At 40.4% G+C, this 25,526-nt stretch overlaps 1 pseudogene; it reads right to left on the bottom strand.

Moving 5' to 3' along the window:
* On the bottom strand, positions 1–25,058 carry LOC121977776 (annotated as a pseudogene).
* Positions 25,059–25,526: the final 468 nt, after the last annotated feature.

The following is a 25,526-nucleotide window of genomic DNA, read 5'->3' as shown; positions in this document are numbered from 1 at the left end:
CTTAACATCTATCGCAAGAATTATACTGCAAGAACCAACCTACTAATTACTAATGGAATTGTTACAAACAGAAACAAGCCAAACTACTGAATGCCCAAAGCTTCACATTCAGATCTCAATGGCGCAACACCGCCATCATCATTTGTGTTGTTCATGCCTGCAAGAATCAAAATCAACATAGAAAAAAAAAATTCTGAATTAATGTCACAGTACACATGGAACAGTGTAATCATAAAACAAGAAACTCTTCAGGCAAACAGCGAAACAACGATGAATCAACATCATCCCCAAAGCCATGGGATGGCTTTGTGCTGAAGGCATGTTTTTCCCCAAAGTTGATTAACAAGCATATAGTCAAATTCCCTACTTGATTTTGTAATAAGACAAGTTTACCTATTGATTTATGAAATCAGGCCAGCCATATAATATGCAAGACGTTATAAAAGGATGAAAAATGAAAGCAGAATTTGATATGACCAGGATCAAGATTGAGGGTTCCATACAATATGATCACCAGGAATAGCATGCAACTCAAATTTAACTGCAAAGTGGAAACACAATTTTGCATGAAAAAATGGATCCTTGGTGGTAACGACATGCCAGATTATCATTGCACAAGTGATCACTTGTAGTAAGATGATGGTGTCACATGAAACGACATTACCAACAAGGTTTTACCCGAGGAGGCGGTTGTTGCTGATAGTTACTATATCCTGGATATGCTGCATAAGCATACATATTAGGATCTTGAGGAGCAGCATATCCATAGCCTTCGTATCCTTGGTTGTAGCCGTAGTAGCTGCCATTCCACTGGTTGGGATCTTGCTGTGGCTGATAAAGAATAAAAAGAATAAATGAAAAAAAAAAATTAAAAGATTTCTAAGCCTTTAGAACCTGAGAATATTCAACCTGTTTATTTGTTGGAGTGCGACCCCATGAAAGCCGGATGTTTTGTCCACCCAATGACGCCCCACTAAGCATCTTCAAGGCTTCCTCAGCACTAGTTCTGAGAAAAACAAAATAAAGACAAAATACTACATAAAAAATTAATAAAAAAATTACCCTGTTTCCCAAGATGCCTAATTCAATTATAAGTTAACCTGTTAGCAAATTGAACAAAGCCACAACTCTTGCCAACAGGTATTTTAACATACAGAATCTCTCCATATAGACCAAAAGTATGGCGCAATAGATCATCTGTGACATTTGAATCCAGCCCGCCAACAAATAACTGCAAATCAATTCATCCATTTCAGATTATTAAAGCCTCATGAAAATTTAAACCAAGTACTTACAGTGGTATTATTTGGATCATTGTCATACTCAGTATTTGGTGTAGCATGGTATGAAACTGCAAACAAAAACAAAACATTTCAATACAATGAATCTTAAATCACAATGATGAAGACAAGTAATTGAAAGCTAACCTACAATGAACCACAATTAAATGTGGACTACGAACACTTCAAGTATTGTCCATTCTCACAACTTACATATCACAAGTTATATGAGGTTTGTAATTAAGGATTTTTAAGTGTTGTGCTTAATGAATGAGGATGGCTCAACCTCTGAAGGTAGAAATTGGCTTGGATAAAAGCCCACAGCACTAAGCACCTTCTATTTTCATTGAGCATCCACAGATTAGTTGATGTCAATCAACTGATGCTGGCCTAACCCATGTTGAATCCCAATGTGAGTCTTCAAACTCCAAACAGACATAACTTTTGACTTGGGAGTCAGAATCAGGTTGTCTGTCGTCACACGTGCAGAATTCAAAAACCTACGTTTGTTACTAGTGAAACCGTAACCATCAAATTTTCAGCCCCAAATTCCACAGTTTAAACCATTTTCAGGGTCTTTTTGCTATTTTTGATAATTTTTATTTTTCAGGTATTTAGAGTAATTTTCATATTTTTAGTATTTTTTAGAGAGAATTTGTCTTGATCCGCGTTTTGATTTGAGTTAAGATCGTTTTGATAATTACTTTCCTTTTCAGGTAAAAATCTATTTCCTTTCTTTACAAATTGAAATTAAGATATGTTAATTGTAATTTATTTGTTTATTTGAGTCTTAGGTTATAATTTATATAAGAGTCATGTTTCGATGTTGAGGGATTAACTCGAATTTTAATAAAAAGTTTCCTTCTTAGAGGGTCCTCTTCTTGTCTTCCCCTCAATCTTTCCTCTTCTTCTCAGCCCTCAGGATAGCGGCGTCAGTTGGTATCAAGGCGCGAGAAGGTCATCAACATATCCAATGGCGGGTCGTCGTGGTCGTAGTCGCGATCGCAACAACAGGCAGGCTTCAGCAGAGGAAGCTGAGCACCGTGGTCATAGCGTCAAGGACATAATGACGATTGAGGATTTACGGAGGCAAGTTTCAAATTTAACCTAGCGTATGGCGACGCGAGATCTCGAAGATCGTGTGATTTCATATCGTGGATCTGAGTCTTCTTTCGAGAACTCATATACGCTATGGACGAGGAGTCTGTTGGAGACTTTGGATTTCGGGATCTGCCAAAATTTTCTGGTTCGTTGCTAGCAGAGAACTTCATCGACTCGATCAATGAAGTGGAGCAAATCTTCGACTACAAGCAAGTTCCAGATTGGATGAAAGTGAAGTTAATTGCCATCAGACTCAAAGGGCGAGCATTAGCATGGTCGAAACAAATGCAGCGCTCTCGGGACAAACAAGGTAAATCCCACATAACTATCTGAAGGAAAACATAAAAGAACACTTCCTTCCCTTCACCTACACCCAAACTCTGTTCCAACGACTTCACTCATTAAGACATAAAGTTGAACACTTCCTTCCCTTCGTCGACGAATACACAGAAAAGTTTTTTGGTGACCCGAAATGACCTATCCGAGACTGAGGAACATTACTTAGGGGGTCAGTGTTTGGCCTTGCAAGATACCCTCAGTCTTCATTTATTCTTGACAGTGTCAGAGGCCTTTCAACGTGCACTGGCGGCTGAAAGGCAACAAAATAGAAAACCAGCGGGGAGAGGTGACCCGAACAATCGGCAAGTTCGCCCTCAAAATTCTCATCCTTCACAGCAACAGCTACCAAGGCAATCATCGCAGCGACCACCGCAGCAGTTACCACAGGTTTACTCTAAGGCCCCTATCATATGTGGTGAACAAGGCCATATGGAGCACAAATGCCGGAAGCCCTCTTCTACTAATCCGAAGCGCAAAAACTTGTTGATCAAGGAAGAAGTGATAGAAAATACAACAACAATTGGCGATCCGATGCATGAAGCATCTGACGAAGTGATTTATGATGATGGTCATGAAGACTTTGGTCGTTCGTAAAAGTGACTCCCAAGGGCGATTCGGGGGGACGATTGGTTGAGAACCAATATTTTTCATACTACCTCCACCATCGCAGATAAAGTCTATAAGATGATTATTGACAGCGGCAGTTGTGAGAATGTAATATTCGTAGAGGTTGTCCAGAAATTACAACCGAAGACAAACCGTCATTCTAAACCCTACAAGTTATCTTAGGTGAATAAAGATAGCAAGGTAACAATCTCGATTCTCGTTTCTTTTTCAATTGGCAAATATTTTGATAGTGTCTGGTGTGACGTGGTGGTCATGGATGCATATCATGTATTGTTGTTCATGATGGACGAAAGAATACCTATACCCTTAACGTCAAGGGAAAAAAAATTGTGTTGGCGTCGTGGTAGGAACTACTCCAATCCCTGTAGCTAAAAATACTCTATATCCAAATTTTTAAATGAAGTGGAGCATGGAGTTGTATATACTTTGCTACCATGCCAAAGTATTGCTCCGACCATGGACGCTGAGTAACTAGCCAAAGTACAACAACTGCTAGCGGATTTTGATAAGCTGATGTTGAAGGATCTTCCTTCTAGGCTACCGCTTATGCAAGATATCCAACATTAGATTGACCTTGTTCCGATGTCGAATTTGCATAATCGGCCAACTTATCGCCTTAGCCCTAAAAAAGCAAAAGAATTGCAGCATCAGGTGGTGGAGTTGCTGGAAAAGAGACACATCCGAGAGAACATGAGCCCCTGTGCAATTCCTACCCTACTAGTACCGAAGAAGGATGACTTATGGTGTATGGGTGTTGATAACAGAGTCATCAACAAGATTACAATGAGGTATAAGTTTTCAATTCCCCGCTTGGACGACATGTTGGATCAACTTATCTGGTTCTAAAGTCTCCTCAAAAATTGACCTTAAAAATGAATACCACCATATCAGAATAAGGCTTGGTGATGAATGGAATGCGACATTAAAGACACAGCATGTGCTATATCAGTGGATGGTTATGCATTTTGGACTGTCCAATGCGCCCAGCGCCTTCATGAGGTTTATGCATCAAATCTTTTGCGACCCGAAAAATTTGTGGTGGTATACTTTGGCGATATCCTCGTTTACAATCTGACAAGGGCATCACACTTCAATCATCTCCATGTTGTCTTCGAAAAGCTGAAAATGGGGTGCTTATTTGTAAACAAGAAGTGCTCTTTCTTTACTACATCGGTAACTTTCCTCGGCTTTATTGTGTCTACTGATGATGTATATGCAGATCAAAGATAGATGCAGTCCGGGAGTGGACTCAACCGATGACCTTGCACGATGTCAAAAGCTTCCATGGCTTAGCTTCTTTCTACCGTCGATTCATAAGAAATTTTAGCACTCTGATTGCTCCTATCACTGAGTGTCTCAAAGGAAGAGAGTTCAAGTGGTCTGAAGAAACAGAAGCTAAGTTTCAACTAGTCAAACAATGGATGACAGATTCTAGCCCTTCCTAATTTTGACAGATTATTCGAGATCAACTATGATGCATCCGGCATAGATATCAGGGGTGTTCTGAGTCAATCTGGGTGACCAATTACTTTCTTCAGCGAGAAACTCTCTGGGTCTAAGAAAATTTATTCTACCTATGACTTGGAGTTATATGTCATTGTGCACTCCTTAAAGCATTACCGACAATACCTAATCCAGAAGGAATTCATCATGTTCACTGATCATAAAGCACTAAAGTATATCAATGGTCAACACAAGCTGAGGAGGCGGCTTGCCAAGTGGGTGGCTTACTTGCAAGAGTTCACCTTTACACTAAGGCACTAAACTGGAAGTCTGAACCATGTCGCAGATGCCTGGAGTCGGCGTTCTTCATTACTCACCATCATGAGTACTAGCATTGCGGGGTTTGAGATTTTTCCAGATATGTATGCAACTAACCCATCATTCGGAAGGATATTCCAGAAGGTACATGATGGTTACCGACATGATTTTATTTTGCATAATGATTATCTGTTTCGTAGGTTGCAGTTGTGCATTCTAGATCGCTCTCTAAGACAGTAGATTATGATCGAGCTTCATGATGAGGGGCACTTTGGACGTGATAAGACGTTGGCCCTCATCTCTCCCAATTTCTATTAACCCAAGTTGACCAACGATGTGACTCATTTTTTTAATTGATGTTCTGTATGTCAGCGGTCTAAGAGGGTTCTAACCAATGCAAGCTTGTACACTCCCCTACCCGTTCCTAAAGCTCCTTGACTCGATGTCAACATGGATTTCGTATTGAGATTACCCCGCACCCAACGAACCTCAGACTCAATTCTTGTTGTTGTTGTTGAGAAATTCTCAAATATGACATATTTCGTAGCTTGCAGGAAGATTATGAATCCTGCGCGGATTGTCCATCTTTATTTCAAGGAGATCATGCGTTTACATGGCGCTCTTCGGTCCATAACTTCATATCGATATACCAAATTCATCAGTCGCTTCTGAAAGAGCTTATGGGAAAGTAGGAACACAGTTAAATTTTAGTAGTGCTTATCACCCTCAGACAGATGGAGAAACCGAGGTTTTGAATCGGAGACTAGGCAATCTTCTAAGATGCCTTACAGGAACTACTGGGCAAACCAAGGTGGCGAATCGAAGTCTAGGCAATCTTTTGAGACGCCTTACAGGAACTAAACCAAAGCAATGAGACTTGGCGTTACCCCAAGCAGAGTTTGCCTAAAATAGATCGAAAATAGGACAACGGGATTGAGTCCTTTTGAGATTGTCTATGGCCGAAATTCATCAGCAGTTCTAGACTTAGACATTGTTCCACGTGTAGGGCGAATTAGTCCTAAAGCAGATGAGATGACAGAGCATCTTCTAGTAGGGTTGTAAACGAGCCAAGCCGAACAATAAGAGGCTCGAGCTCGGCTTGAGTTCAATTCCAGCTTTAGTTCTTAAGCTCGAACTCAGCTCCTAATAAAATTAAATAGCTCGAGTTTGGCTCAAGCTCGGCTCGAAAAAAGCTTGTTTAAAAATTAAATGAGCTTAATTTGAGCTTGTTAAGATAATTAGCTATAATAATTAATAATATATTAATATATTTATTATTTGTGTGATATTTAATTTTATATATATATATATATATATATATATAAATGAACATGTTCGCGAGCCTCTTAACGAACACGTTCACGAGCCTCTAAACGAACATGTTCGCAAGCTAACGAACATGTTGACGAGTTTACGAACCAAATACTGTTAAGTTTGAGCTCGACTAGATAATGTTTTCGATCTCGAAATCAGACTCGAGCTCAGCTCGTTAACTCAATCGAACGAACATTTTTTTTTTAAGCCGAGACCTGAATAGCTCGGGAGCGGTTTGGCTCATTTACACCCCTATCTTTGAGGTATTCATGAGCAGGTGAAACTACAATTATAGAAAACAATACTAAGTATAAGGCTCAAGTCGATCGTTATCGTCGACAGATACTTTTTGAGATTGGAGATTTTGTCTGGGCTGTATTGACTAATAATCATTTTCCTGTTAGAGAATATATTAAGCTAAAGGATAGAAAAATCAAACCATGCGAGATACTACAGAAGATTAACGACAATACCTATAGGTGGTGCCTTCCTAGTCATCTGAAGACTTCTGATGTCTTCAATGTGAAGCGCCTAACTCCTTATTCAACGGTTGCTAATGAAGTTGATTTGAACTCGAGAGCGAGTTCTTTTCAAGCCGAGGAGACTGATGCAGGCCCAACCCATGTTGAAGTCCAATATGAGTCTTCAAACTTCAAACGAACATAACTTTTAACTCAGGACTCGGAATCAAGCTTTGTCTGTCGTCACGCGTGCAAAATTCAAAACCTACGTTTGTTACCAGTGAAACCATAATCGTCAATTTAAGTTAAGATCGTTAAGATAATTACTTTCCTTTTCGGGTAAAAATTTATTTTCTTTCTTTATAAAATTGGTATTAAGATCTGTGAATTGTAATTTCTTTCCTTATTAGAGTAGATGTTGAGGGATTAACCCAAATTTTAATAAAAAGTTTCCTTCTTGGAGGGTCCTCTTCTTGTCTTCTTCTCAATCTTTCCTCTTCTCATCAGCCCGCAGGATACTCTATCCCGCCCGGCGTCATTAACCCATTAAATCTGGTCACATGATGCATTATCCAAATATGATAGATACCATTAAAGCAATCCACTGACAAAAACCAAAAAGAATTCCAATTTGTACTAAATGTGTAAATGAAATCACTATGGAAAATCTAGAAAAGTATTATTCCATCGTTTGACTAGTTTAAAGCTATTAAAACAAAAGACAATGAGGAGAATAAGATGTTGTGTTGGTTAATCACCTCTATAACCACTTAAATAACAGTAATGCAGTTGAATGATGAAATAATTTAGAAATAAAGTAAATTCATGCTACACAGAAAAAAGCAGGTAAGAGAATCTGCTAAACAAAAGACAAATATGCGCGCTTCGTTGGCTTACTTCGCGCTTCGTTGGCTTACTTCGTTGTTGTTGATATGTAGCGGAAGGACTCGAAACAAGACTCACAACGCTAACACGAGAATTTACTTGGTATTCACCTCGAGAAGAGGTGATTAATCTAAGGATCCACACACGACACGCGCATCCACTATGAAAACACTCTTTTACGGTAACTACCGAAGGCGGAGAAGCCTTACACGAACTCTAAATACAACAAGAAAAGAAAAACAAACTTATACAATACAAATCTTACAAGATTTACAAAACCCTAGCTTGCTTCTCCTTGTGGAACGTCTCTTGACCTAGGAAGTGTAGCAACACTTTGCTCCAAGAAGCTTCAAGAACTGGCGGAGAGTTGTGGAGAAGCTCGCGTGAAGATCGGGAAGAAGCTCACGAAGAACTGCTGAAGAGATCGCTCGCCAACAGCTTTAATCCTGCGCAACAGTCACTGCCCAATCGATCGGCTGATCGATTGGAGAGGCGACTGATTGATTCAGCCTTCTTTTGTTCTCTCACGTCTGCGCGAGAAACCTGGCCCCAATCGATTGACCAATCGATTGGGGAGCCAATCGGTCGGTTGATCGATTGGGGAAGCTACTGTGTGCGCAATATAGGTTCCCAATCGATCGACTGATCGATTGGGCTGCCATTTGTCGCAGCACTGTGCCCAATTGATCGGACCGATTGAGGTTCGGTTCAATCAATCGGCTAATCGATTGACCTCCTTTTGACTTGCTTAACTCAAGTCTAGGGTCCCCAAATCCAACATCAGGTCAATCGTGACATGTTGGAACTCCTCATGCCTAGCATACAGTCAACCTTGACCTGCTGGGACTTCTCGCTAAGTGTCTGGTCAACCCTTTAACCCACTTGTACTTTTCTCCTCGTGCCAAGCGTCCGGTCAACCTTGACCCACTTGGACTTACCGTCTCGTGCCAAGTGTCCGGTCCTCCATGACCGGACTTCCACCAAATGTCCGGTCACCTTTGACCTATCTGTATTTTCCTCGTGCCAAGTATCCGGTCAATCCTTTGACCTACTTGGACTTCCCAACACTAGGTATCCGATCAACCTTGACCCACCAGGATTTCCACGTGTCTGGTTTCACTCACCAGGTCTTTCCTTCTGCCTAGCCTCACTCACTAGGGTTTTCACCTGGCTTCACTCACCAGGATTTTTCCACTGCCCGATTTCACTCACCGGAACTTTCACCTGCCTAACTTCACTCACTAGGTCTTTCACCTGGCTTCACTCACCAGAATTTTCCCACTGCCCGGCTTCACTCACCGAGACTTTCACCTGCCTAGCTTCACTCACTAGGTCTTTCACCCAGCTTCACTCACCAGGATTTTCCCTTGCCTAACCTCCCGTTAGAACTTTCTCAATCAAGTATCCGATCAACCTTGACTACTTGACTCTTCTTCACATCAAACTGGTCATCCCTTGACCAGATGAGAATTGTATCAATAATCTTCCCAATCAGACGATTGCATCTACAATCTCCATGTATTGTCAAACATCGAAACTCAAACATCAAGACTCAAGCTTGAGCCAACTCAAGCTTAGTCAACTGGGTCAATCTGACCCAAGGGATATTACACCAATAATCTCCCCCCTTTTGATGTTTGACAATACCTTTAAGTTAGGATAATCTCATAGCCTCAACTTCTTCTTCATGTCAATGCTTGAATGAGGATTTCCTTCATTCTCTCCCTTTCCTAGAGGGCAAACTCCCCCTTTGGATAATGAAGGTCTAACTTAAACCCTACATTTCTCCCCCTATTGACACACATCAAAAACTTTCCCCATGAAGAGCTACTCAACGTTGTTCACAGCCTCACATGTTGTTCACAACACTACAATGAAAGTCACATACCCTTCATCCAATGCTCACCCTTGAGTATTAATCCACTTCATACTGCTCATCCTTGAGCATTCACAACTTAACAACGAAGATATTCACTCTTCATTGTTTTTCAATGCTCAATCTTGCGCATTTACACTAACGAAGGTTAACCACCTTTCAAGGTATTTGAAAAATTAATTTTTATGTCCTTAAAAAGTAACTCCCCTAAAGAGATACATCAAACTTATGTCATTGCACCAATAATGACTTGGAATCCCTAAACCTTTAGGAAACTCAAAAATTTGAAGTTTTGAGGTTTAAGTATCAATATTTAAAGGCAAACCTCATCCTAAACTTCAACCTAGTGTTCCTTAACCACTTCTCCTTATTTTCATCATGAAAACTCCCCCTAAATATATATACATATAATTCAGGGGGTTAGGAATGGTTAAAAAGACTAAAAATGATTTAAAGTGCTGAAATCAGACTTTCCCAGCCAAAATCAACCTTTTCAATTGATTAGGTTGGGACTCAATCGATTGACACTAATTTTAAACGATCCACTGATCAATTCCGCGAGTTTCTGTTCACAGAAATCACCTTAAATTTATTGCTTGATCGATTCAGCATTGTTGAATCGATCAGCTGATCGATCCCACAAGCCTCTGCTCGCTAGAAACTCCCATCTCAATCGATCGCTCAATCGATTGAGACACTCCAATCGATCACCCAATCGATTGGAGTTCTGATTTCCTTAAATTCAATTTCAGCAAAATTCAGAAACTCCCTAAAAATTCTACAAAATTCTAAAAATCATGAAACTTGTTGTACACATTGTTTAGGGTATATACTATCATGGAAAAATAATTTTCTAAAAAAATACATTTTATTTTCAAAGATTGACACAAACTTAGAAACTTGTAAAAACTTTAATACTTCTTCTAAGTTTGTGTCTAACTTTTCAATAATAATTGCTATCAAAAGATAGCCTTCACCAAGGTTTTCCAAAAGCATTTTAAAATCATTTTCAAAACCAATTTCCAACCATGTTCTTTAGGCTCAATACACATGACTTGTACATTAGCTTTCCCAATGATTGGAGTACACATAACTGTGTTTAGATGAAATCAAAACTCAATAAGACGCACTAAATCAACATCTTGAGTCTTGTTCATCATCCTAACATCTCACTTGTATCTAATGTGTACTAAAACACATACAAGTCACCTTATAGTCTTTGTGAGATATGAATTTTGGTTTTGCCCTAAACTAGGGATCATGCATATTTATCTAGGCATCTTAAGAGTTATGAACATCCACCTAGGATGTTACTTGTTAGTAAATGTCATTGTCCTTAATTGCAAGGAAATTAAAATAATACATAATGATTTTATGTCATACATCAAAATATAAATAATTTTCAAAAGAAAATCTATTATAGCTACATGATGTATATATGACATGCCAAGGTATTTTTGTTGTTTTTCATAGTAAGCAGGAGTGCAAAATATGATGTCATGGCATATGATGGGCAAACAATCATGACAATTAGCATAAATAAAATATACCTAGATCATCTATCTAAGTATCTTAAATCCTTAGCTAAACCTAAAATTAATCCTAGATTGCCCATATTTTTCTCAAGAAAATGCCAAAACTCAACTTGGCATTTCTTTCACTTTTCTCAAGTGTGCCAATTTAAATTAAGTACACTTCCTCAAATTTTAACACGTTTTACTCTTCCAAAGAGTAAACACTTAACTTAAGACTTAAATTTGCCCTTAACTCCTTAAGGAAATACCAAAATCCCAACTTGACATTTCTTATGTTTTTCTCAAGTGTGTCAATTCAAATTAAGTTCAATCTCTCAAATTTTGGCATATTTTACTCTTCCAAAGAGTAAACAATAATCCATTTCATTTTCAACGGTTATCAATAACCTTGAAAATGCTTTCCAAGTGTCAACTTCATCAAGGTTGGGTTAACTACCCTTCCAATTAGAGTTAACACTCTCTAACCCATCTAAGGGGTAGAGAAAATGCTTCTATGAACCCAACACCTATTGGTGCTCCTTGGATACTCTAGGTATTCATTAGGGATAACTTCTTTAGATATCTTCCTAATGACCTTTTTAGGCTTCTTAGAGGCCATGGTCACTTCCACTAGATCAACTCTAGGGATTGCTTCCCTTGTGACCTTTTGGTGACTTTCTTAGACTTCTTAAAAGTCTTAGTCGCATTTGTCTTGGCAAAAATACTTCTAGGGATAACTTCCCTTGTATTTTTACTTGACCGCTAGACGTAAGGTTGGTTTCATAACTATATGGAACCCTATGATAAGAAGCCACATTTTTCTTGGTCTTAGGTTTGTATCCCAAACTTCTATGGTCAATTGATGGCTTTTGTGTTCCTAAACATAGGTTATGCTCATTTTTCCCTTTTAGAATATTTTTCATTCATTTTAGGATCTTTTCTATTTTATCAAGTTCCTTAAGACTTGATTTTCTTTCCATAAATCCATAGATTTTGATTTTTCGTGATTCCTATGAGCATTTCTATTTCTAGGCTTATAACTAAGAGCCCTAATGTTCTCGCCTAGTTTATCTACCTTCCTAACCTTAGGTGAGGTAGTCTTGGTATGAAGAGCTACATATTTTTCTTTAATCCGATCATGCCTTCTATTTTTATGATAAATAGCATTAAAATGATATAAACTATTTCTCGCATGCTTTTTAGCTCCCCCTTTACTTGTGCTTCCTCCTTTAGGCTTGATCGATTTCTTCCCCTTTAGACATTGGTTTCCGTAATGTCCTTTTTTGTTGCAAGAAAAGCACACAATGTGCTCCTTGCTCTTCTTTGTTGTGGGGGCGGTCTCCGCTTCTCCTTGCCCTTTGGTGCCACTTGGCCCTTTTTCTTGGCCAATTTACGACATTTACTCTTATAGTGCCCATGTTCCTTACACTCAAAGCAAATGATATGATTTTTATTATTAACAATTGAAATTGTTATACCTTTACTTGTAGGGGTGACACATGATCCTCCATTTGATTTTTCCTGACTTGTGGAGATGGCATCATCTTCTTCTTCTTCACTTGATCCGGAGATAGAGGCTTCTTCTCGCTCCGGAGTCAATGATCTACACTCCCCCTCAATCCTAGAGGTGGAGGCTTCATCATCTTCATCCTCTTGCACATGAAATAAAGAGTATGCTCTCTATTTGCTCTTTTGGTTGCACTCCTTTGAGGATGAAGCTTCTTGGATTTCCTTTTCGGAAGTTGAGCATTTCTCAACTTCGGAGTCCTCTTCCTCTTGGTCTTGCTCTAATGAGTCACCCTCTTTGGATTTCTCTTGGTTTGGTGCGGTGGAGGGTTTTTCATGAAGCTTGGCCAATTTGCTCCATAGTTCATTTGCATCCTTGTATTCTCCAATTTTGCAAATGATTGTGCTTGGCAATAAACTAACCAATAATTTGGTTACCTTGTCGTTCGCTTCGCACCTTTGAATTTGCTCTTTGCTCCATTTGCTTTTCTTGAGAATTTTGCCCTTTGAGTCTTTTGGAGCTTCAAAGCCTTCCATTAGAGCAAACCATTGCTCTATCTCCATCATGAGGAAATTTTCGATCCTTAATTTCCAAGAATCGAAGCTCATTGATATGAATAGTGGAGGCACCCTCGTGTCGAATCCAAGTCCATCTTGGAATTCCATTTGAAGTTGAGCCTTTTGATGAAGTCTTCGACTTTTGAACTTGCTTCAACTTCTTCTTCCTCTAGATCGTTGTCCCTTCCGGCGATGATTCCGGTGAAGAGCAACCTCGTTCTGATACCACTTGTTAGGGTCGATTTGTAGCTAGAAGGGGGGAGGGGTGAATAGCTCATCGCGCTTCGTTGACTTACTTCGTTGTTGTTGATATGCAGCAGAAGGACTCGAAACAAGACTCACAACGCTAATACGAGAATTTACTTGGTATCCACTTCAAGAAGAAGTGACTAATCCAAGGATCCACACACGACACGCTCATCCACTATGAAAACACTCTTTTACGGTAACTACCAAAGGCGGAGAAGCCTCCTTACACAAACTCTGAATACAACAAGAAAAGAAAAACAAGCTTATACAATACAAATCTTACAAGATTTACAAAACCCTAGCTTGCTTCTTCTCCTTGTGGAACGCCTCTTGACCTTGGAAGTGCAACAACACTTTGCTCCAAGAAGCTTCAAGAACTGGCGGAGAGTTGTAGAGACGCTCACATGAAGATCGGGAAGATGCTCACGAAGAACTGCCGAAGAGATCGCTCGCCAACAGCTTTAATCCTGCGCAACGGTCACTGCCCAATTGATCGGCTGATCGATTGGGGAGGCGACTGATCGATTCAGCCTTCTTTTGTTCTCTCACGTCTGCACGGGAAACCTGGCCCCAATCGATTGGGGAGCTAATCGATTGGGGAAGCTACTGTGTGCGCGATATAGGCTCTCAATCAATCGACTGATCGATTGGGCTATCATTTATCGCAGCACTGTGCCCAATCGATCGGTTGATCGATTGAGCTTCGGTTCAATCGATCGGTTAATCGATTGACCTCCCTTTAACTTACTTAACTCAAGTCTAGGGTCCCCAAATCCAACATTCGGTCAACCGTAACCTGTTGGAACTCCTCATTCCTAGCATCCGGTCAACTTTGACCTGCTGGGACTTCTTCGCCAAGTGTCCGGTCAACCCTTTGACCCACTTGGATTTTTCTCCTCGTGTCAAGTGTCCGGTCAACCTTAACTCACTTGGACTTACCGTCTCGTGCCAACTGTTCGATCCTCCATGACTAGACTTCCACCAAATGTCTGGTCACCTTTGACCTATCTGGATTTCCTCGTGCCAAGTATCCGGTCAATCGTTTGACCTACTTGGGCTTCCCAACACTGTGTCCGGTCAAGCTTGACCCACCTGGATTTCCACGTGCCCGGTTTTACTCACCAAGTCTTTCCTTCTGCCTAGCTTCACTCACTAGGGTTTTCCTTCTGCCTGGCTTTACTTACCAGGACTTTCCTTTTGCCTGGCTTCACTCACCAGGACTTCACTCACTAGGGTTTTCACCTGACTTCACTCACTAGGATTTTCCCACTGCCCGGCTTCACTCACCGGGACTTTCACCTGCCTAGCTTCACTCATTAGGTCTTTTCACCTGGCTTCCTCACCATGATTTTCCCAGTACCCGGCTTCACTCACCGGGACTTTCACCTACCTAGCTTCACTCACTAGGTCTTTTACCTGACTTCACTCATCAAGATTTTCCCTTACCTAACCTCCCGTTAGGACTTTCCCAGTCAAGTATCCGGTCAACCTTGACCTACTTAACTCTTCTTCACATCAAACTGGTCATCCCTTGACCAGATGGAAATTGTATCAACATCTCCCAATCAGAGGATTGCATCTGCAATCTCCATGTATTGTCAAACATCGAAACCCAAACGTAGTCACCAACAAAATCATTTAATAACAACTGTTGAATGTTTCAGATCCAAAATTACTACCATTGAGCAACAGGAAGCAGCTTGATAACTCCAAAAACTTCAATGATAATAAATGAATGCATAGTTGTAAAAGAATGCCAGCAATATTGAAGAAAATCACTTCCTTGCTGGACGCTAGTTAACAACCAGAGGAAAGTTATTTGACAAGCTAAACATTGTCACTGAATCATCAAGAAGATCAATTGCACTTAAATTTTTTTTAAATATCTTTTTTTAAAAAAAAAAGAAGAAAAATGATAAAGAAACATAAGAGACATTAGTAGAACTATAACTCTCAAGTAATAACTTTAGTATTATAAAAGCAAAGATTACAAAAAGACAGTAGAACAAGGAACACAGGTCACTGGACCGAATTATAAATATTGGCAATTTAAAAAAAAATATAACTACATAGATTGGTATTCCTTCAGTAATAGACCGAAAACTAGATGCATCAGGAGAAAAAAAAAATGTGTTGCAAAAAGATCAGAAAGCCGATTCAAAAGGCTTGATTTGCAAGATTATAACAATAATAAGTTCAACCAGCAGGTGCCAAATGCAAGAAACAGAGGGAACTAAAATATAGAAACAAGCACGAATCAAGGTATGATTCAAAAGGCTTGATTTGCATGATTATAACAATAATAAGTTCAACCAGCAGGTGCCAAATGCAAGAAACAGAGGGAACTAAAATATAGAAACAAGCAGGAATCAAGGTGTGATTAAAAAAAACTAATTTGCATTAGTTACATAAAAGGTTAAAAAAAAAATTGTAGCAAATAATGCCACAAAAAAAGGACTAACCAAATTACGACATTATCAAAACACTGACCTAACCAGGGTCACCACTATAGGTGATATGCATCTCAGTTGAAGTCAATTCCATGCCCTAAATGAAGGTAGTATGTAATCCTGCTTTGAGACAATATGAGTTTCTATAAGTGATCTTCACTAAATACCATATTTAATGAGCCCAAGTTATGAAAGATAAGTACTTGAAGAAAACAACTTCTACAGGAGAGCAATAATGTCAAGATCAATCTTGGAAGTTATAATAGGTTGAGCTTACTTGTCTTATCTCAACTAAGCATGAATCTGATATTAAAAAGAGCAACTATGAATTCAATATGCATTCAATAAAAATACAATGGGTAACTTTGGATTCAAATAACAGGACACCTGCAAAATTAGAGATCAGCTGCACAATACACACAAATTGAAGCAAAAGAACTAACAATGAGTACATACCATTTGTAGATAATTGTTGTTGGGTCCCCAGATTTTTCTTATTTGCAGCTGGACCAATTCTCATGGCCCTGGTTGAACATTAAACACCATTCATTTCAGTCATGGCTCTTGTTTGCTCATTTGGATCACCAAACTTAACAAAGCCATAGCCTTTGGAATGCCCCGTCAATCTATCAGTGACAACTTTAGCACCTTTCACAGATGTGTAGTGCTTCTTGAATGTCTCTTGTAACAAATAATCAGTCACATCTGCAGCCAAATCCCTGACAAAAATCGTGTATTTTATGCCATCATTTCGTTTCTCACCTGCTCCACATGTTGCCCAATTCAATCTGAAAACTTGTTCTGAGTTTGGCATCCCTTGACCATTATATATTTGAAGAACTCGATCTGCAGCAACACGAGTTACAAACTCAATAAAACCAAAACCTTCAGAATGCCCAGTATGCCTATTGCGGATTAATTTAACAGAAACCACCTGCATCATTAGGAATATGAATAAGGAAATCATAAAAATAATACATAGATAATAAAGTGTGGTATGCAGAAACCAGAACCATAGGCAGAACCATTATGTAAGGCACATGAAACAGATCAAAAATTACAAAAGAACATTCTCAAAAACATGATTAGCATGAGCAATTACTGCCCTAACATTATATAAGAATACATACAATCTGATAAACCTTATGAAATTTCACTAAAATTTGGGCAGAGCTACGTTGAAACCTATTGCTGAACAAACTAGGCAAATTGATAACTAGACATTTAAATAAAATGAAATTTCTGATTATGAAAGCCTATGCTCAATACAAGAATCAGTATGTCAAAATAGTCCTACACAGAAACATAAACAGCCCTTTGATTCATGATGAAAATTATGTTGGTATTTAATTTACATCTATGGTTTAAATTGTTGACGAATCATAGTATAAGGAAGTCAATACAATTTCAGTATCATCTCGAGTGACTAGTTGGAAACATATGCATCTCAAGGCAATTATTGGCAGCTGTGTTTCTAAATACAAATTAGGGAATATAGAACTTATGATACCAGAAAATCCAACCCACAGAAAAAAGATTACTCAATAAACTGATCATGGAGAACACCATATTAATTACACTGCTATTCATTCACAAAAAAAAAGTTCAATCGAACAGTCCAAAAATGAAAGCAAGACATTAGTTTCCAAGTGAAAACTTAGTAGTGCCTGGTAGAATGGTGGAAAAAAAAACATATTTCGAAACTAGTCACGCAAACATTGTGAAATCAACATAATTTGTAACCTGCTACCCGCACTGAGATTAGCAGAGAAGAAGAACAAAATCAGAGAAATCAAGTAGATAAAAGTGGCAGCGGGAAGAAAGGAAAAGCGATGAGAAAGATACTTCTCCGGTTTGAACAAAGCAACTGTAGATGTGTTGGAAAAAATTGAATGAAAACGCGACGTGTGGATTGTAGTCCCACAACGATTGAAAGCAAGGCTTTCCGACTGATTCGTAACAAAGGGGGTTGGAAATCCAGGGCCCGGATGACATCAACCCGAGGGGTATTTTTGTGAACCCCATTGTTTGTTACATCAGTCAGACAACTTGTTGACCAACATACAAGATAAGGAAGGTCGCCAGCTTGCTTACACGCCACGTGGCACGCTTGCTTGTGCCACATGGCAAGCAAGGCCACATGACAAGCAAGCTTGCAAGCCACAACGTGGCTTGCTTGCAGCCACCAACAAGCCACGTTGTGGCTTGCTGGCAAGCATGCAAGCCACAACGTGGCTTGCTGTGCTTGCAAGCCAAGCTTGCATAAGGTCTATATAAGACCTTGAGCACAGAAATGAAGAAGAACACAGTTTCAGTGAGTTTCGTGTGGAAAACTAAGCTTTGTGTGCATGTGCTCTTTCCTTCCTCTTTGACTCCCATGTTTTCTTCCCTTTTGTTGGGCATTTCTTTTGCTCAACAAAAATTGTGATAGTTTTCGGATCTAGTTCAGATCATCACGACAACCAGTGCTCGGTTGTGTTCGTGATCCTGCCGTTTTATCCTGGGAGACAGACGTCCACCTAATCCTCTGAGCACCGTGGAGGGGCCGAATATGTTTTAAGGAGACAGCGCTCTGTTGGACTCGGCATCCACTTTGAGTTCGTGTTGCAGCTCCTGACATCCTGTCAACAACTCTCGGCAGCAACTTGGCGCTGCTCGACAACTCACGGTGTCCGCAACTCACCTACTCGGCGCTTGGATCGACTCACTAGAGTCGACAGTTTGAGATTATCTGCTCAAACCTTCTTGATTGTAAGTACTTGTGCATTTGGTATGGACTCAGAAGCGTGAAACAGAGCTTCTGAGACGATCACACAAAGATTGTAACGGGTTTATTCCCAACAATACTTAAAACAGATTCGTTCTGTTACGATGGCGGCAGAAAATGTTGAGATGCAACAGGCTCAACATGTGTCGGCCTCCTCCGCCCCGATTGGGAATGTGCCAATCAATCACGGGGAAAAGCCAGAAAAATTCACAGGAGTGAATTTCAAGCGGTGGCAGCAGAAGATGTTCTTCTACTTAACCACGCTAGGTCTGGCACGTATCTTGACCGAAGAAATTCCCAAGGTTGTTAAGGGTGTAGATGAGGTGAACACCCTCCTTCTGCTTGACAAATGGAACGAATCTGAGTTCCTCTGTCGAAACTACATCCGTAACAATCTTGCCGACTCACTCTATCTTGTGTATTGTGAGATAAAAACGGCAAAGGAACTGTGGGAATCTCTGGACAAGAAATATAAATCGGAGGATGCTGGGGCCAAAAAGTTTATTGTTGGTCGTTTCCTGGACTATAAGATGAGTGACTCGAAGTCTGTAATCAGTCAAGTCCAGGAGCTTCAAGTACTCTTACAAGAAATTCACTCAGAAGGTATGACTCTGAGTGAAACCTTCCAAGTGGCAGCTATCATTGAAAAGCTACCAACTGGCTGGAAGGACTTTAAGAATTATCAGAAGCACAAGCGGAAGGAAATGAACCTGGAGGAACTTGTTGTTCGCCTTCGTATAGAAGAAGATAACAAGAATTCGGAGAGAAAACTGTTCTCTCAGGCTACTATAAAAGCCAATGTTGTTGAGCACGGACAAAGCTCAAAACGGAAGCATCCAAAATCTTCCACGACGCAACCCAAAGGACAAAACATGAAAAAGAAGTTCTTAGGGAAATGCTACAATTGTGATCGTATGGGTCACAAGGCTTCAGACTGTAAAAGGCCAAAGAAGAAAAAGCCTGAGGCCAACCTGGCAGGAGAACAGGATATGGATCTCTGCGCCGTGATCTCTGAAGTGAACCTAATAGGTTCCAATCCTCGGCAATGGTGGATTGATATTGGAGCCACCAGACATGTGTGCTGCAACAAAGAGCTGCTCCACAACTTCGAAGAAGTCACTGGAGATAAACTGTTCATGGGGAACTCAGCAACCTCGGATGTCATAGGCCAAGGAAAAGTGGTGCTGAAAATGACCTCGGGCAAGGATCTCACTCTAAACAATGTGCTGTATGTTCCGGAGATTCGAAAGAATCTAGTATCCGGCTCACTGTTGAGCAAGCATGGCTTTCACATTGTTTTTGAGTCGGACAGAGTTGTATTGTCCAAAAATGGAGTGTTTATAGGAAGAGGCTATGTATCTGATGGGCTGTTTAAGCTCAATGTAATGGCCATTAGGCCCAAGATAAATAAAAATGAAAGCTCTTCCACTTATATGCTTGAGTCTTCGTGTTTATGGCATGGTAGACTAGGACATGTTAACTACGATGTGTTGCGTAGATTAATAAACATGCAAAGCATACCTACATTCCACCTTGACCCAAAACACAAGTGTGAGATTTGTGTTGAAGCAAAAATGGCAAGGTCATCCTTTCAACATATTGAAAGAAGTAATAAACCACTTGACACAATCCACACTGATGTGTGCGACCTAAAAGGTACGCCAACACGTGGTGGTAATAAATATTTCATCACTTTTGTAGATGATAACACAAAATACTGTTATGTGTATCTTCTCAAAAGTAAGGATGAAGCTATAGAGAAATTTGCTCTCTATAAGAACGAGGTTGAAAACCAGCTTAATAGAAAGATTAAGGTGGTTCGAAGTGACCGAGGCGGTGAATATGTGTCACCGTTGGCTGAGTTGTGTGCTGAACATGGATCAGACACGAAACAACAGCTCCTTGTACTCCTCAGCAAAATGGAGTTGCTGAGCGAAAGAACCAAACGCTTAAGGAGATGATGAATGCTCTTCTATTAAGCTCTGGATTGCCAGAGTCCATGTGGGGGGAAGCTATGTTAACAGCTAATTGTCCTACAAATATTTACGAATGTGGGGGTGTCTTGCCAAAGTATTAGTACCTGATCCGAAAAGGATTAAGATAGCGCCAAAGACTGTTGATTGCATATTTATTGGATATGCACAAAACAACTCTGCGTATAGATTTTGTGTGTTTGAGTCACACATACCGGAGATACACAAGAACTCGATAATCGAATCAAGAAATACCTCATTCTTTGAGCATGTATTTCCTTTAAGACCCGAGAGGATGCTAGCTCCTCAAAACGGGCATATGAAACACAAGACAAAGAAAAAGATGCTGAACCAATGGAGGTTGAGCTTAGACGGAGTAAACGAGCTCGAGTAGAAAAATCCTATGGATCGGAATTTATCACTTTCATGCTGGAAAGTGAGCCCCGGAGTTACTCAGAAGCAGTAAGCTCGTCTGATGGACCTCACTGGAGAGAGGCAATTGCATCTGAGATAGAATCTATCTTGCAAAATCACACTTGGGAACTCGTGGAGCTTCCTCCGGGAAGCAAATCATTAGGTTGCAAGTGGATCTTCAAGAAGAAAATGAAATCAGATGGCACAATCGATAAATATAAGGCCAGATTGGTAATCAAAGGATACCGACAACAAGAAGGCCTTGATTACTTCGATACATACTCTCCGGTATCGAGAATCACTTCCATTAGAGTATTGTTGGCTATTGCTACTCTATGGAATCTCGAAATACATCAAATGGATGTCAAGACAGTCTTTCTAAACGGGAATTTAGAAGAGGAAATCTACATGGACCAACCTGAGGGGTTTTCTGTGCTAGGACAGAAAAACAAGGTCTCTAGATTGGTGAAGTCATTATATGGCTTGAAACAAGCACCAAAGCAGTGGCATGAGAAATTCGATAATGCCATGAAGGAATGTGGATTCAAGATCAATGAATGTGATAAATATGTCTACATGAGAGCCACAGAGAGTGACTATGTCATCTTGTGTCTCTATGTAGATGACATACTTATCATTGGGAGCAATGATAAGATAATCAAATCCACTAAAGATATGTTGAACTCAAGATTTGACATGAAAGACATGGGCCAAGCTGATGTGATTCTAGGAATCAAAATTCTTAGAACGACAGAAGGACTTGTTCTTAGTCAGTCCCATTACGTGGACAAGATTCTTGAGAAATACACCAAGGGTGATACTGCGTTGGCACGAACGCCGATAGATACGAGTCAACATCTATCGAAAAATCAAGGTGAAAGTATCTCGCAGATAAAGTACTCTCGAGTTATTGGAAGTTTGATGTACTTGATGAGTTGTACTCGACCAGACTTGGCCTACGCAGTAAGCAAACTGAGTAGATACACGAGTAATTCCGGTGTTGAGCACTGGAAAGGGATAACAAGAGTACTGAGGTACTTAAGGTATACTCGTGAATATGGACTGCACTATTCGAGATATCCCGCTGTGATCGAAGGATACAGTGATGCAAGTTGGATATCTGATATAAAAGACTCTAAGTCTACGAGTGGATATGTATTCACTCTAGCTGGTGCAGCCATTTCCTGGAAATCTTCTAAGCAAACTGTAATAACCAGATCCACGATGGAATCTGAGTTTGTAGCTCTTGACAAATGTGGTGAAGAGGCTGAATGGCTACGACAATTCTTAGAAGATATTCCACGATGGCCAAAACGGCAAAACCTGTGCCGGCAATTTGCATACATTGCGATAGTCAATCAACAATTGGTCGGGCACAGAGCCTGAGAGCCATCTGTATAATGGTAAGTCTAGACATATACGTCGTAGACATAATACCATTAGACAACTACTCTCAACTGGAGTTATCAATGTTGACTATGTGAAGTCAAAAGATAACCTAGCGGATCCGCTAACCAAAGGGTTAAATCGAGAGTTAGTTGCAAGCTCATCACAGGAAATGGGCTTAATGTCGTTATCAGCGATCAGTACAGAGGACAGCCAACCTATGCTGACTGGAGATCCCAAGAACTAGGTTCAAAGGGACAACTAATCTGCACTGACTAGACACACTGTAGGGGAAGCCCCATGAAACAGTGACGAGACCAGGATAAGCCGATGGGCTTTTAATGATCAAAAAAAAAAAGTAGATGGTAACTCTTGAGGGATCACCTATGTGAGAAAGAAGTGAGGCCGCTTCGAAGAGAATTGGAGGCACAATTCTGAGAGCTTCTCACAGAACCAGGCATGTTCATAGCTAGGGGTGTCAATCCGGGTGGGTCGGGTTGGATTGGGTCGGGTTGAGTTTTTTTTTTTTTTAACCCAACCCGAACCCGAGTTCAACCCAAAACACCTCAACCCGAACCCGAACCCGACCAACCCAATCAACCCGAACCCGACCCACATAACCCGAAAATCCGATTCAAAATGACTTTTTTGGGCTATTTTCCCTATAATTCTTCACTTTTATCTCAATATTCCATCATTATCATACAAACATGATATTAATATACATAAAAACATCTAAATTTTTAAAATAAAATTTGATTTAACCCCAAAAAAACCCACAAAACCCTATATTTAAGTCAACCCGGGTCAACCCGAACCCAACCCGAGACTCTTTTACTCTCCAACCCTCAAACCCGAACCCGACCCGAACCCGAAAATGCCCAACCCGAACCCGATTTTTTTCGGGTCGACTCGGGTTGGGTCGTCTCAGGTCGGGTTCATTTTTGACACCCCTATTCATGGCCAAGAACGAACACACTCATGAGACCTGAGCTATATCAGGGAGAGTCTTGAGTAAGATCTGTCCATGCTTACACCAACGGCCAAACAGTTCAAAGACATCACGTCTACTAATCAGCCAGTGAGCAAACAGAGTTTACAAGGGAAGGTTCAAAGGGTAACACCTACCTATCCTATACTCGACTCAACTGTCGAAAACTATCACAAATCCTTGTTTTCATTCATGTGGGGGATTGTTGGAAAAAATTGAATGAAAACGCGACGTGTGGGTTGTAGTCCCACAACGATTGAAAGCAAGGCTTTCCGACTGATTCGAAACAAAGGGGGTTGGAAATCCAGGGCCCGGATGACATCAACCCGAGGGGTATTTTTGTGAACCCCATTGTTTGTTACATCAGTCAGACAATTTGTTGACCAACATACAAGATAAGGAAGGTCGCCAGCTTGCTTACACGCCACGTGGCACGCTTGCTTGTGCCACATGGCAAGCAAGGCCACATGGCAAGCAAGCTTGCAAGCCACAACGTGGCTTGCTTGCAGCCACCAGCAAGCCACGTTGTGGCCTTGCTGGCAACTTGCAGCCAACAGCAAGCCACGTTGTGGCTTGCTGTGCTTGCAAGCCAAGCTTGCATAAGGTCTATATAAGACCTTGAGCACAGAAATGAAGAAGAACACAGCTTCAGTGAGTTTCGTGTGGAAAACTAAGCTTTGTGTGCATGTGCTCTTTCCTTCCTCTTTGACTCCCATGTTTTCTTCCCTTTTGTTGGGCATTTCTTTTGCTCAACAAAAATTGTGATAGTTTTCGGATCTAGTTCAGATCGTCACGACAACCAGTGCTCGGTTGTGTTCGTGATCCTGCCGTTTTATCCTGGGAGACAGACGTCCACCTAATCCTCTGAGCACCGTGGAGGGGCCGAATTTGTTTTAAGGAGACAGCGCTCTGTTGGACTCGGCATCCACTTTGAGTTCGTGTTGCAGCTCCTGACATCCTGTCAACAACTCTCGGCAGTAACTTGGCGCTGCTCGACAACTCACGGTGTCCGCAACTCACCTACTCGGCTCTTGGATCGACTCACTAGAGTCAACAGTTTGAGATTATCTGCTCAAACCTTCTTGATTGCAAGTACTTGTGCATTTGGTATGGACTCAGAAGCGTGAAACAGAGCTTCTGAGACGATCACACAAAGATTGTAACGGGTTTATTCCCAACAAGATGTAGCTCTCATCCATCCAATACTGCAAGTCACCGATCCAAAGCGTGCGTCTCTCATCAGCCAAAGCAGATTGTGGAGCCAAAGCCTGGGCCGGTGGAGGAGCTGGCGCCGCCTGGTACTGAATCTGGGGAGGCCGAAACGGAACCGGGGGCTGGTACTGCGGCTGCGGCACAGGCGGAGGGACCTGGGATGGCTGCTGGCTCCACATAGGTGGCGCAGGGCCAGTCTGGTAGTACTGCGCTTGGGGAGGCGGCGAAGGAGGCATCATCATCCACGGCTGGGGAGGCTGCTGCTGTTGCTGCTGTTCCATGGCGGCCGGTGCCATGGGAGGGGCCTGAACCATACCAGCAGCCGGCTGCATCATCTTTGCTCAACAGAAAGGCTCAACGATCGCGAAATCAGGCGACGAAATCGGGCGCAGGAGTGTACACGTCGATCGAAGAGAATGCAATAGGACAAACCGTGCGTTTGGTTCAAATTATCATGTATATAATTATCCGGTAATCACATAACCAATATTATGGGGAATAAAATATAATCAAATGTTATTTGATTCAATTTAGGTAATGCAACAAAAACATGTTTGTTTGAATATTTTAATAAATAACCTAGTTTATTATTTTACTAGATTACCTTTAGTTACAAAACCAACTATACATAATAATAATAATAATAATAATAATAATAATAATATTATTATTATTATTATTATTATTATTATTATTATTATTTAAACTCTATTATATTTTACTATATTTTCACGATTTTTTTATATTTATATATATATATATTTTTTTATTTTGCTTTTATGTTTTTTTATTTTTTTAAGTTTTTTTTTTATTTTTTTGCTTTTTTATTTTTTTAGTTTTTTTTATTTTTTAGGGGTTTTTT

Source organism: Zingiber officinale, chromosome 4B, assembly GCF_018446385.1.
Source record: "Zingiber officinale cultivar Zhangliang chromosome 4B, Zo_v1.1, whole genome shotgun sequence".
In the NCBI taxonomy this organism is placed as follows: Eukaryota; Viridiplantae; Streptophyta; class Magnoliopsida; order Zingiberales; family Zingiberaceae; genus Zingiber; species Zingiber officinale.
The sequence above is the reverse complement of the archived record's forward strand: the minus strand, read 5'-3'. Positions and strand labels throughout refer to the sequence as shown.